Source organism: Melozone crissalis, unplaced genomic scaffold, assembly GCF_028551555.1.
Source record: "Melozone crissalis strain CALT ecotype California unplaced genomic scaffold, PUWL_Pcris_2 ptg000014l_1, whole genome shotgun sequence".
Classification (NCBI taxonomy): domain Eukaryota; kingdom Metazoa; phylum Chordata; class Aves; order Passeriformes; family Passerellidae; genus Melozone; species Melozone crissalis.
This window is the reverse complement of record NW_026535792.1, coordinates 8,022,710-8,036,226: the sequence shown is the minus strand read 5'-3', so window position 1 is coordinate 8,036,226 and position 13,517 is coordinate 8,022,710.

Below are 13,517 nucleotides of genomic sequence, written 5' to 3'. Positions count from 1 at the left end.
GAAGAATAGTTCAGAGTGTATCTATGGAAAAGCCATTCCTTGCTGGCTTCTCCAGGCCACTTTGTACCTCAATGTGGTGCAAAATCCACTGGCTGCCATCCAAAGATCCACACAGCAGCACACATCAGGTTGTGTCTTCAGGCTTGGTAGGGTTAAATCACTCCCTTCATTTGGAATTGTCAGCACAATCTTATTGATCTCAGCAGCCCTGGGATTTCTCCAGTAGCTGCTAAGAGCAGAGCAGGCAGTGTGACACCCTCTGAGTGCCACTGGAGAGCCAGGGAACAGCATCTCCACGTATTCCCATTCCCTTCTGCTCCTCCCCTGGCTCGCTCACAGGAGGGACTGCATGATGTAATAAGATGCATCATAATAAGATGTCTTTATAAGCCAAAAAGTCATGCTTCTCCATGCTGGGGAAAACAGCAGATGAACGACCGACATGGATCACAGTAACTTCAATTACATTATGGAGACAGTGAACTGTTTGTGGCACATCCTGTACAAGGCTCTTGAACCACAACAAATAGATTGAAATCTCTCTAGCATTTAATCTTTTCTCCCATTGACCATGGACTGGTCATACAGAAAAAGAATCTCTCTGCCTTCTGTGTCTGTATTGCATTTTATTAGGTTTGCAAGGTTTGCTCTCTGTGTGAGTTACTCTAAGACCTCACTCTTCCCCTGTGATGTCCAGGGGATTATATTCACACTCTTCCATAATTGCTTTATCAGTGGGGACCATGTAAAACCACATTTTACATGGCAATTTTGGCATAATTTGTTTTGCTCATGGGAGAGACAGGATGCTTAAAGGAATTGCTCTTCTGCTCTGTACCAGAGAGGATCCATGAGGTGTGTCATACCCAACCTGCTTGTGTGAATCAAATCCATGAGGATTCAGGAAAGTCTTGCCTGGAGGTGCAGAGAAAAGTCCAAGGAGCAGCAGTATCCTGCTCCTGAATTTGCAGGACAAAATTATTTTAAAATATCTTCATTGTGTCCAACACTGATGCAAAGAGCCAGAGAAGGTGATATTGGAGACCTTTTCCTTTAAGCTTCACTACCACCAAGTATTACCAAAGATTAAGAGCTAAAAAAAGCTTTTTAAAGTCTCTTCTAGACAATGATACTATCTAGACTTGGGGTGATAAGCATCAGAACCCTACATGAGTTTTAGGGGATGTCCAAAAATAGAGAGAGGGGCACGGATGTACAAAAACAGTGATAAGACAAATTTCATTTCTTCTGGTAGCTGGTTGATCTGGTTTTGCTCTTCCATGGCTTACTCTGACCTGACTGTGAAGGCAGTCATATATGTTGTATTCTTAGAGGAAAATGAAGCCATGACTATGCATTTCTGCAGTGCCCCCCAAATGCCTGCTGCTGGCCCTCCTGGTGACAAAGCCTTGCACTGGAGGGGCTCTTCTGATCCAACCTGTCATAGCAGTGGCCCTGCTCCTGTGCTCCAGCAGGGCATGCCAGGCTGCATCCAAGGATAAAAAGGTAATTGATCCCACAGAGGAAAAGGAAGAGCCTGAGGCGAGAGACAGACACACAAACTGCAAGAATGCTACATTCATGCTTTTACCTAAATCAATAGTAACTCTGAGAAAGCTGCTGTAGCTGCAGGCTCTCAGGCTCTGGCTGAGTCTCAGACCTGGAGAGGGGTTTGGAAATCCTTGTGTGCAAGAAAGTACCTGAAAACTGCACGAAACTGGGCGTGAGGTGAGGAAAACCAAAGCCAGCAGGAATTAGCCACACTTACACACGGGCACAGAGAGGGGTAGGGGGCATCTTCCTGCACCAAGGTCAGGCCATTTTGGAGGTGTCTAAATGCAGGCTGAGACCATCAGCTGGCTTTGCACGACACAGTGAACAAGTGTTTTTCAAGACAAGGTTTCCTGACCTAGGCTGCACTGGTAGAGACAGATCAGACATCCATCAGTACCCCACCCACTCTGTCCACTGGAGATCATTTATTTTGGCTCCAGTGGCAAGCAGCAATATGTGAATTCATCACAGTCAGATAAACACTAATAAAATGTCCCAGGTTAGAGCAATAGTGATTTTTCTGTCAAGCCCAAACTGAATAAAAAGCAGAAAAATTTCATTTTCTGCTCTGAAGCTGGAAGGACCAAAGTGTAGTAACAGAATAAGAACAAACCCCATGAATTCTTTGCAAATAGCTTCCTCTCTTCTAATTGCATTTCCCATCTAACTCCACTTTTGCTATGGCTTGTGGAGGTAACAGCTATTGATCTACAACTATTTTGACAAGGAGAGGTGCTGCAGAAACAGCAGAAATCTCCTCAGGTCGTTGTCAGCTAATCTGGCCACACAGTAAGGGAGAAAACAATTAACACCAAGCACTGGCTGCTGGGCTTATCATTATCCAGCAGTATAAGGTCCTCTGAGGACTTGAATTCACATTTGGGTCCAGCTCATAATACAAAAGTCATACCTGAGTAGCATGTGCTGGCAGCGCTGATTTCACAGAGCACAGAAACACAAGCACAGGAGCTGCAAACGTGTTTTCCATTGACTGGAGCATACAATGTCTTATTTATCACAAGCCAATTGATGACTAAACTCACCCAGCAAAGTCATAAAAGCATTAGTTTGTATTTGTTGTTCACACTCAGAGACATTATACATCAAAAAGGTCAATGCTTCCCAACTAATTCAATTATAACACAGCCATCTATCATAGCAGCTCTGTTAATACCATGTTAGCTTGCTGTTTCTGAGGAATGATAAAATTTGAAGTGTCCATACAGGATGTTCCACTTTAATGACAAACCTGTTAGTGATAGCAGAGCTCATTGCAAACCTTTCTGCAGCCATTCTTTGCCAAATTCTTTGTGTATCTGAACTACTGCTCCTTGCAGGTGACAGCGTGTTTAAATGCACTGAGGCACAGTGCTGCAGCCTGAAGCCATGCTACCTACACAGAGCTTGAAAAATGAGAGTCCCTAAGGATGTTTTATTTGTCTGCATTTGTTATTAAATGCATGGTGACTGGGATTCATTTACTGGACTGTTTTCAATAGATTTCATCAAAGAAAGAACCATCATCCTCCCTGCACAGGTTTGAAAATCTGGATGTAAGATAGCTACAAGGCGAGGATTTATTTAATAAATCTGTGCAATCAGATAGAATGGGAAAATATGATATTCCAATTTTTTAGAAGTGCAGACAAGCAATCTGGGCAGCTTCAGGTTCTTGAGTCTGATTTCACAAGCAAGCGAGGCTGTTTAATACATGATGAAGAAAAGGGCTCTGGAAGCAAATGGTGGCAGGAGAAAATGCACCAAGATAAATCACACCCAGGGACACCATTATGTTTCTCTGATAAAAATCCTCATTTTTTAAAGCAGCACATATAACCTATCAGCACTTCAGCAAAACAGCTGACATGGAAAATTAAGTTCACTGGAAATTATTTGGATTAATTCACAACTACTAACTACCTCCCCACCCAGCCAGTAGGGGAGATGCTGAAATGCCATTTGGCGAGGAGGAGGAGCAGGCTGGGGGAGATTATTAGAGGAATTCCTCTGTGTCTGGGACCCACTTCTGTTGCTATTTTCATTAATTATCTGTAGACAGAGCAGAAAGGCACTAATGCCTCCAGTGGCATCAGACAGAGAGCTGGGAACCATTCTTGGAGAAATTGCACAGGATGAGAGGCTGAGAGATGGGTCAAACACAAAAAATAATTTACAATTATGTACTGAATGGGAAGCAAGAATATCTGTGAGCTTATCAGTGGGGAGGAAGGGGAAAAGCAAAGCATCGGTCTAGCACAGGATGCTTACGAGCATTTGTCAGGCTGTGGCCATACAAAATCAAAGGGAATGGGATGAGTAGCTCTGCACAGAGCTCCTGGGGAGATGCTGACACATTTACAGGGCACAGATCACTGGGAAGGAGGAGCATCTCACTGGGAACACCCTGCCCCATCCCTGTGCTCAGCAATGCCCAACCCAGAGCAAAAAGCAGCAGGGATGAGCCAGTGCTGTGAGAGGAAAGTGGACAAGCTGCTCCTTTTAGCTCTGCAAAATGAAGCCTGAGAGGGGCTGTGATTATTTTCTATAAATACATCAACGGGGTAAACACAGGGGAGAGAGAAGAGCTATTTCAGCAGAGGAAGAGTATTGGCACGAGAACAAATGGATGTAAATTGATGGGCTAAAAAAACTTCCTCAGAAACGTGAGTTTTTGGAACAGCCACAGAGGCAGGGAGAATGAGCTCTGCCTGTCTCCCACACCCTTTCTCTGTGGCTGAGCAGGTTTGTAGGGCCCAGCTGGGTGGGATGACAGCACTCTGCTCCCAAGCCATCCTCTGAGGTCTGGGTTTTCACACTGAGCACACACCAGACCTGCTAGTTGGTATCTCTAATACCACAGATCTTCCCACTCAGCCCATACCATCCAGAGCTTCCAAGAGTTTCATAAAACTTCCAGATTTATAAATGGTGGAGTTTTCCTCAGCTGTGTTTTCCTGGTCACAGCCCAGTGGCCAGGGGGACCATGGAGCTCCTGCCCTGGGCCCTGGCAGGGAAGGGGCACAGATGCAAATAAAACCTGTTGGTGTGCACACAAACAGGACCAGCCTGCTGATTGCTGCCCTGCTGACGGGCAGCAGGAAGGGTTCGTACAAAGGAGAGCTCCAAATCGTGGGATTTTTAACATTAATGGGGATAAGAAACCATAATGCTGGACTCAGGCCTTTTGCTGGTGGCAAAGCAGGCTTTCAAATCACAGAAAATAACCATTATCCATACTGACACAGTAACATTACTAACAGAATCACAAAATACCATCCCATATCATCACATACCATGACACTAAAGAGTATGTGGGAAACTGAGGCACAGAAATTCAATGTCACAACTCAACAATACTTTGATCACTCATTTCCAGCTAAAGTACCCTGCTTTAGCCCTACAAGAGGTGCAAAAATCACATCTGTGACTGGCTGGAGATGTCCACAGACAGCAGGGTAGCTTTCCCCAGCTCTGTGGCAACTTGCTCAAGCCCTGGCCATGGCCCCCTCTCCCTGTGCAGAGGCACAGCAGCCCAGGATGGCATTTTCAGGCTGAAGCTTTCAGTGCAGCCCGTTCACACTCACTGCTTGCATGGCCCTCCTCCACCAGGTAATGCATTTAGCATCTCCTCCAAGCAGCTTTTTCTCAGGGCAAACACATCATCTTCTGGAGTGTTTTTACATTATCACAGCAGAGCTGCTCAGATGACACACCACTAATGTGGGACTTTGCTTTTCCATTTTGGTGCAGTCTGCAATAAAATTAGATGGAGGGCTCCTGAGATGCGCATTTTGAGTCCTTCCATATCACACTGGAAAGTGGCAGCCCATCTTGCAATGAAGGAGTCAAACTCAGAAGTGGAGACTTCAGTATGAACAGGCATTTCAGTGAGTGGGGCAATAATTCTCATTGCTCTTCCTCTGAGTCACACATGAAAACTCTCCTGCAGACCCAAATGAGCTCATCTATCCCTCAAGTGCAAATAGGAAATGCAGTCCTCTCCTCTGGACATCAACTACCAGTTTCTGTGTTGCCTCATACAGTTCAGATCATGTTTTGGGCTGATATTATCACTTTTGCTATCAAGTTTATTGGTTTTATTTATACCAACTGCAGTCATTCTTTTTAGCGTAGACTATCACTGTGCTTTATAAATCTTATCACAAGGATAAATCAGGAATAACATTTTTTGCTAGTCTATGAATCCATAATTGGCATTTGCTCTCTGATGTTTTATGCAGATGAGGATCTTTCTCAACACATTACTACACCTGCAGAAAAAAAAACTCACACCCTTCTCTAGAAAACCCAATGAATTTTAAATCAAAACCTTCCAGATCTTTTGTGCCCAAGGGTTGATTTTATTTGCACACTGAACAAACTCCTGGAAGAGAAACACATTCATTTTAATACCTACTGCTGGATCTTAGAGCATGTTTTCTTTTCCATAAAGAAAACCTTCAGGAAAAATAATAATAGGCTATTTGCTCTGAAGCGCTTCTGAATCTGGGAACTTTGAAACTGATGGAAGCTGCATGACAGGGCACAGGGGGTCCCAGGAGCTCAGGACCCACATTCTTCCTTCCTCCCTTTTCCAAACATCAACTCAGAAACCCCAAATGGGGCACGGGTCAGTGATGGCTCCAACTGATGCAGTGATCACCAGCAAAGCCAGATGCACCCATCCCAGCCCTTGCTTTTATTCTGGTGGGCTCTGAATCCTCCCAACATGCCAGGGCTTCAGGAGAAGAAAAAAACCTTGAAGGACCTTATTTTAGTCTGAATCCATTACAGAGAAAACAAGGTGTCATGAGTGATACTGCTTGGGGGAATGGTGTAGCTTCTTCCTCTTTCCCTAGCATGATATAAAGGGTCTGTCAAAAGGGAAAATACCACTCTCTCATAGAAGGTAAAAAAACCTATGCCCTTTTGAGATGAATAGATGTCAGTCCAAACTGATGGCTTAAATTAAATATTAAAGATCAAAAAAAAAAAAACAAACCTCCTGAACCAGAGTTTGATTTATATACTACTGTTCCTTTAGAGAAGATTTGTGGAAACATGAACTCCTTCTCTCTGTTGTTCTTTGTAAAAGAAAAAGAACAAAATCAATTTCTATAAAGCAAGATTATTTTAGGAGTCAAGTTATCAGAAATTCTTGCTGTATCTGGGACATCTGTTTTTCTCTTCCCCATCCTCTCTCTCTCATAAAGCAGTAACTGCAGAAAAAAACTGTAAAGGATCCCAGAGCCAGCCCAAAACTAGGTTATTACCACTTTTCTCAATGTGATTAAACTTGTCTTTATTGCAATCTCACCTATTTTCAGCTAACATGATCAGCAGAAGCTCAGCTCTCTTCACAGACCCACCTTTGCTGCAGCCAGCAGCATCCCTGGGTGCACTGGGTGATGTTTCACGCTCTCTCCATTTCAGTGGGACACCATGAGCACAGGGGCACCCAGCATCCAGAAATCACCACTGTCCCCAGGAGGACTCTGCCACAGACAGGAATGGTGCTGGTAGCATTGGTTAACAAAGTCAAAACAATTATTTCTCCAGCAAACCCTGGACTCCGAACAGGTAATTACAGGGTGATGTTTAATAGCAGTGATGAACCTTGTGCCCCATTTCCACAATCAGCAGAGGCATGGAAAATTCTTAGTGGACTTTGGGCTTCTTAACCTCCCAGGCTCTTCTGGAAGGGATTCTAGCAACCAGTACTCAAAATTCTGCAAAACATTCCCATCTTTCAGGGGGATTTGGCACGACACAGCCCAGGAGACAGGGAGCGCTACAAGCCCCTTATGCACAGCCAGTGTCTCACATTTGATGGCTGGCCTGGTGTCACAGACATCTTCTATGAAAAATCCTTCCCTTAGGATTTTTCCTCCTGAGAAGCTGGGGGGCCTCAGGAACAAAATGCAAACAATGATTTTCTGCTGATGTGGAATGCAACAGGTGGATCTTTGTTTGGCCCATGTTGGTTGTTTCTAATTAATGGCCAATCACAGTCAGCTGCCTCAGACAGAGAGCCTGAGCCACAAGCCTTTGTTATCATTCTTTCCTATTCTATTCTTAGCCAGCCTTCTGATGAAACCTTTTCTTCTATTCTTTTAGTATAGTTTTAATGTAATATATATCATAAAATAATAAATTGAACCTTCTGAAACCTTCCCCAATCCAAGAACCCCCGTGAACACTGTCACAGCCTGGCACCAGGTTTCAGCTACCCAAAGGAACCAATCCCTGGATCTGATGGAACAACTCTAGAGCTGAACCATGTGTGGAGGGGACCCAGATGATGCCTGGGAGCAGGCAGGGAAATGTGAGTGAGGGGAGCTGCAAAAGGCAGCCTTGTGTGTGGGAGAGCTTGAAAATTGCACTGGGCACAATCTGTCCATGGGGGTGGGAGGGTTAATCACACAACAGCTCCCATGAGGGCCTGTCTCACAAAAGCTGTCTTTCACAGGCAGAAAAAAAAAAGGAGAAAACAGCTGCTAAAGAGAGAGAAAAGATGCTGCAATGTTAGAGAACTCCTCTGGGCTTGCAATAAGTCACTGGAGCAAGTTTGTTCTTGAATGTGTCTGAAATACCTCCAAAGCAAACATGTCCTTTTGAAGAAGGATGTTTTTTATATGTAGCTTAAAAGACATTAGTTGCCAATAGAAGAGCACAGCAGAACAAAATATTGAAAAAGAACTGGATATTGTACTAGTGGTTATCACACTAGTCAGCAATCAATATTAGAGTTAATGCTGTCATCATTAATTTAAATATTAGAAGCCCAGACGAACTAAGGAAACCCACATGAGCGTAATGAAATCATTCACCTGCATCCAACCAACTTAGAGTTTTCTCCCATTCAGCATCTGCAGCCTCTTGTACAAGTGACATGTGAGTTTGCATCAGAATTTCAGATGGAAAACCCAGAAAATTGTTCAGATCAAGTTGGATTTGGCTCCATGACTACAAATAGCAAAAGCAAATCCTGTTACATGGTGCCCACTCACAGCAGGATGGAGATAAAGCAAGGGAGATGCTGAGATGTTCAGTAAAGAAACCACCACAAAATTTGCCTTGCCTTTCACCAAATGCCCAGAAAGAGACAGGCTGAAAGGCTGTGCTTACTCCTTACTGTTCCCCATGTTTCTCTGTTGAAAGCAAAGGGAGAACGACCCATCTTGTTGTTCTTTGATCAGCATCGACTCCGATTTATTGATCAATCAGCCACTTCATATAACAGTGTTAATTAACTTCATGCATATTGCAAAATCCAAGCTCACGATAGGTTAACAGAGAAAACTCTAACCCCTCCTTTTGTTTTACAATACCTACGATTTGTTTATTGAAAACAGGACAGCGTTCTTGCTGTGATATGAAAAGTTCCCAAAACCTCCATATCTGTTCCCAGAGTAGCTATCTTTTCCCAGAGAGCCCAAGGACAGAGTGTTTTGCCTGTTATGGGAAGACTGTCTGAGAATCTTATTGTTTATAGAAAAGGTGTCTGAGAACCTAGTTATGTACAAAATCAAGCCTGGGAACTGAACCAGGCTCTCCACATTTCTCTTCTCCCCAGGAGATGCCAAAATATTTATCCAGCTGCCGTGTTTCAACACTGCACTGCAAAGGGACTGGAAATACTTTGCACCTCTTTTGCAAGTTTGGTTTTCATGAAAAAAAGAAAAAAATAAAGAAAGCTAAGGATCTGTGTAGCTGAGTAAACTTCCACTTGAAGCTCTCAAGTGCTGTTAGGCAAAACAGCAGGATTTTATTAAAGCAGAGATGTGCCTGCTGCCATACATCACTGTGTGCCTTTCTGGATGCTCACAGATGCAGATACTGAGCCTACAGGAGGTTTATCAGGGATCAGATCCATGTTGCTGGGCACTGAGCTCAACAGCCCTTGAAAACAAACAAACCAACCAAAAAACCCCAAACACCCCACCTGAGTTTTCAGCAGCAAACCAGGTTCTGCCAGCTCCCCTTCACCTAAGTAACCCAAACCCTTTAAACCTAATTAACCCAAAATCTTTAAATCTTACAGAAAACCCACAGGCCTAAAATCACAGCCTTTGAGAGACCAAGTCAACTGGCTTTTAAAGGTTAATTTCTAGGAACACTGGAAGATGCTTTATGTGTACAGCTCGGTTGGCTCCATTATTAAATTAGCAGGTTACAAAGCTGGTACACCATGCTCTGCACTGGGACATTAAGCTGCAGGAATTTTCCTCTCAGCACTGGCATCTCATTATTTGCTTCTGTTGATTATTCAGATTGCATTAGATGTCAAGGCTTGCTGGATTCAAAGACCTCAGCGAGACGAAGGCAGTTCTATCCATCACAGACAATGTGAGGAAATGACTACAAAAGCTACACCATCCTTCAGGATAACAAGTGATGCAAATATACCACACCATGCTTTATTTAAGAGTCTTTTGAAATGTCAGAACAGCTTAGATTCAAAAAGGGAGGTGCAGAAGAGGGGGGAATCCATCCAGTTTCAAGAGGGTCTACAGCCAGAGCTCAGTGAATTGTGTTTTGGTCCTCGCATCTACAGTTCATACCCAGCTCACCACTGCAGCACAGATTCCAACCCTGAAAAGTGGGAGGCATGTCTAAAACAGAGGAACAAACTAATTAAGAGTTACACTTCCATCTCCTCCGCTAAACAGAGTGCTTGTTGTGGGAAGAGGCTCAGTTCCCCCTTGCCCCAGCAGCTGGAAATATTCTCTATTCTCTATATTCTCTGACAAAAACCAGCTGCACCTGAGGACAAAGCAGCCCTGTGAGGAGCAGCTCAGTGCCCCATGCCCTTCTGCTGCTCCCTCCTGCCTGCCCTGGGCACAGGGAGACAAATCTCCAAATCAGAGACACCTGATCCCACACCCTCACTCAGGCTCAAACAATGGAGAAGAGCCTGCACAGCCAGAAAGTTGAATTTGCTTTGGTTTAATACCAAAAAAAAAAAAAAAAAAAAAAAAAAAAAAAAAAAAAAAAAAGGGGAGATTGCCTTATTGTTCTCTCAGCTCACCATTTCACCATTTTAACCTTCCTTCCGACTACTAAGTGAATATCTTATGTGATTTCTGTGCTAAAAGCAGCTGAATGTCAGAGACATTGATCTTGGCTCCAGCTTGTTTTTTTGTTGTTGTTGTTGTTTTTTACAGGATTTGGATCTGGTCTGATTTGGCACCACATTAATGGTATCTATCAGTGTCAAAGTGCCACTTTCTGTTTGGTTTTTGCTTGTTCACAGCCCTCAGCCCTTTGGAGGGCAAGTGCCAGCCTAAATAGTCTGGGTGATTAAACTGTCGTGGGAGGAGACTCTCCTCATATCCCAGAGCATCCTCTGGTGCTTCCAGGGGACATGAATGCACCAGTGGGATGGGAAATTATTCCCAGAGTAATCCACTGCCTCCCTTCTGTACCAGAATTATTGCAGGCATCACTGCCATCACCAGCACAAGGGGAGCAAGCAGTGCTGGTGGTGCAGCAGCAGCACTGGAAATCACAATTTCAGTTTGGAAGATGGCAGCTCTGCCAAATGAGAGAGGGAAAATCCCTCTGCACAAGTCCTGGGTTCACCAAATGATTTTTATTTTTTTTTTTAATAACTACCTTCTACATTCAGAGCATCCTCATTCTTTTGTTTCTGTTGCCTTCTCCCTAAATACTGGACGCTGTTCAAGCCCCCTATATGCTCTCTAAAAACAAGCACAAAGCACTTTTGCCCTTCTAGGATGACACACTACATAAAGGCACATTAATCACAGAGCTCACATTCATTTATTCATGCCATTATAGATGAGAAATACTCTCTGGTTTTAAAGGTTTCTATAACAAATGAAGGTTGAAAAGCCAAAAGAGAAAAAGAAAGAAGAAAATGGAAATGAAAAAACGACATCAAAATATTTAACGTGGGAGAATATTGAGTCAATGCTCTCATGGATTTCTTGCCAAAATCACTTGAAAGACTTTCACAGCTGAAATTGGGACAGAATAAAAGAACTGAAAATCCTAAAAGAAAATGCTGAACAATTTACAAAAAAATAAAAGGTGAACAGAAGTTCTGACTGAAGAAACTTAACTGTGATCCCAAGGCAATTCCATTACCCATGAGAACCCAAGCTCTTCTCAGGAGCTGGAGTTCCCATTCCTCCCCTGCCAGGACCAGGACAGGGGTCCTGTTTGGGACATTACTCTCAGCATTCACCACCCCAAATCATAACCCCAGGCTCTAGAGAAACAGCACCTTCCGCAGAGGTCTCAGAGCAGGGAAAGGGACAAATGTGGTGAAAACTGGGAATTAAAAGAAGCAAATGCAGATGAGTTCAGATTTGGGTTCAGGGGAATCATCAGCAACCCCTTCCTGAGGAGTAGGTGGGGATGAGAAGTGCAAAAGCAGAAAGGTGTGGACAGGGCCAGCAGTGGATCTGGACCATCTGTTGGAGCAGGTTCTTCATTTCCAGCTCAGCCTGCTTTGAAGGCAACTCAACACCAAGTTTTGGCTCAGGAGCATCAAAGAGAAGAAACATCAAGAGCAAGAAACAACAAGAGCATCAAGAGTAGGAAACGAGAAGAGCATCAAAGACAAGAAGGTTTTGGAGGGAACAGCAGGGACAGCCAAGAAGGTGCAGTGAAACTCAAGAGATTCTTGTTGTCCACAGTAAGAGCTTAACGAGCCAAAGGGCTCTGAGCACCTCTTGTGGGGAGATATCCACAGAAACTGCGATTGCTCTCAAAATCCAATTAGGCCTTGCCTACATCAAAATGTCAGAGGGAAATAAAGGTGTCTGATCCAAATTTGCCAAGTGCCTCCCAGCATTTCTGTACCAGATGGTGTGGTTTTTTACAGAACTATGATGCGTGAAGCTGAGATTGATCTGCAAGCTGCAGATGATGAAGATGTGATTAAGGAAATAGGAATCACTCCCAGAGTCAGTGCTCTTAATCAATTAGTTTCCATTCCTGGAACACTTGCCAGTGTAAAGTCTGTTCTGCAGGCCATTTGCAAGTGACCAAGGACATCTATGGTACCAGGAGCTTCTTGTAACGGCCAGAAAACACAGCAACTGATAAAGCAAAAGGTGAAGCAAGGTTCCAAAACCCCTGCTCAAATTTGAAGTTGGCTATTATTTTCTAGTTAATCTTCTGTCTGTTTGTGGTGATGAGGGAGCCAGATGTTTAACTAGTTTTAACAAAAAATTCCATTAAAATTTGTCTTGCTTCTACTGAACTAGATTTATAACCTGTGTAGACAGAGACAATTGAAAATCCCAAGAAAAATATTCTATGGGGAATCCAAGAAAATCTGTATCTCAGAACATTTTCCTCCTGTACTTGGGGACCTTCAAGGTCTGTAGACTCAGATAGAAAGACCACATGCATTTTTCAGCTGTCACCATCACTTACTCACTTAACAAAGGAAAAAGAAAAGCCTAATTACTCATGGGTCCATTTTTAATTTGCAAGGTTAGCGATGTTTAAGAAGAAAAAAAAGAGAAAAAAAGGAAGAAAAACACAGGGATGAATTATCCCTTCTCTTAGGGCAGTAAGGAGATAGTGGTGTTTCCAAGCTCCAGGGGGGAATGCTCAGGAAGCTTTAGACCCCAGAGCACTATTTCAGCCAACATCACCAGTTTGCAACCCTATGCAGCTTTTTTGCATGCTTTTAAGCAATATTTTGCTCAGGGACTTGTTTCTGTGCTATTCTACCCAACCTCATCAAGGCAGTTTGTATCCCCATCCTCCTCAGGCACAGAACCCTCATTTCAGCAGGTCCAGCAAGCAGAATTTGTTTTTTCTCTGTACAAAATAATCCAAGCTAGACTAAGGCCACTATTTTTTATTTAAAATAAAAAGTGGCCTTTCATCATAGCCTCCCCAGCTGTTACAGGAAAACCCTCCACATGCAGACAAATTGTTGTGCACAAACAACTACAAGCAGTTCCAAGCGAGTGTTT